Below are 1781 nucleotides of genomic sequence, written 5' to 3'. Positions count from 1 at the left end.
AGCAAAAGTCATTATAAACCATTTATGAGATTGAAAACGAAAAAATTAAAAAGTTTTATTTATTTTCTACTTTTTAGTCTTGTCTGTACAAAATTTTGCAATAGATATTAAAATAATTTAACTTGCAGTGAAAAGAAAACAGAAGACAATGCAAAAAAAATGTTGTTTGCTCACGTTTAGTATACATACATACGTTTAGTATATGTACATACATACATATAACGGGTGATTTTTTTGAGGTTAGGATTTTCATGCATTAGTATTTGACAGATCACGTGGGATTTCAGACATGGTGTCAAAGAGAAAGATGCTCAGTATGCTTTGAAATTTCATCATGAATAGACTTACTAACGAGCAACGCTTGCAAATCATTGAATTTTATTACCAAAATCAGTGTTCGGTTCGAAATGTGTTTCGCGCTTTACGTCCGATTTATGGTCTACATAATCGACCAAGTGAGCAAACAATTAATGCGATTGTGACCAAGTTTCGCACTCAGTTTACTTTATTGGACATTAAACCAACCACACGAATGCGTACAGTGCGTACAGAAGAGAATATTGCGTCTGTTTCTGAGAGTGTTGCTGAAGACCGTGAAATGTCGATTCGTCGCCGTTCGCAGCAATTGGGTTTGTGTTATTCGACCACATGGAAGATTTTACGCAAAGATCTTGGTGTAAAACCGTATAAAATACAGCTCGTGCAAGAACTGAAGCCGAACGATCTGCCACAACGTCGAATTTTCAGTGAATGGGCCCTAGAAAAGTTGGCAGAAAATCCGCTTTTTTATCGACAAATTTTGTTCAGAGATGAGGCTCATTTCTGGTTGAATGGCTTCGTAAATAAGCAAAATTGCCGCATTTGGAGTGAAGAGCAACCAGAAGCCGTTCAAGAACTGCCCATGCATCCCGAAAAATGCACTGTTTGGTGTGGTTTGTACGCTGGTGGAATCATTGGACCGTATTTTTTCAAAGATGCTGTTGGACGCAACGTTACGGTGAATGGCGATCGCTATCGTTCGATGCTAACAAACTTTTTGTTGCCAAAAATGGAAGAACTGAACTTGGTTGACATGTGGTTTCAACAAGATGGCGCTACATGCCACACAGCTCGCGATTCTATGGCCATTTTGAGGGAAAACTTCGGAGAACAATTCATCTCAAGAAATGGACCGGTAAGTTGGCCACCAAGATCATGCGATTTGACGCCTTTAGACTATTTTTTTGTGGGGCTACGTCAAGTCTAAAGTCTACAGAAATAAGCCAGCAACTATTCCAGCTTTGGAAGACAACATTTCCGAAGAAATTCGGGCTATTCCGGCCGAAATGCTCGAAAAAGTTGCCCAAAATTGGACTTTCCGAATGGACCACCTAAGACGCAGCCGCGGTCAACATTTAAATGAAATTATCTTCAAAAAGTAAATGTCATGGACCAATCTAACGTTTCAAATAAAGAACCGATGAGATTTTGCAAATTTTATGCGTTTTTTTTAAAAAAAAAGTTATCAAGCTCTTAAAAAATCAGAAGCAGTTAATTTTAAAGAAATGGCGTGTCGTCCATTTCCGCTGTAACGTATGTAAATAGTGCATATATTTAAGCGCAATATTTAACTTCTTCTGGCGGGGTGACATCTAGAGTCTTCTAGTTGTATCTCTTTAATATGATGCCTACAACGACGTTGATATCCAGACTAGGTTGATATCTAGACTAGGTTGATATCTAGAATTTGCTATAAATAGCTTTGCTACATTTATAGTATAAATTGTGGTCTGGACACACAA

Source organism: Rhagoletis pomonella, unplaced genomic scaffold (assembly GCF_013731165.1).
Source record: "Rhagoletis pomonella isolate Grant_MI unplaced genomic scaffold, Rhpom_1.0 Rhpom_scaffold_00003, whole genome shotgun sequence".
Classification (NCBI taxonomy): Eukaryota; Metazoa; Arthropoda; class Insecta; order Diptera; family Tephritidae; genus Rhagoletis; species Rhagoletis pomonella.
Note: the sequence above shows the minus strand (reverse complement) of the source record.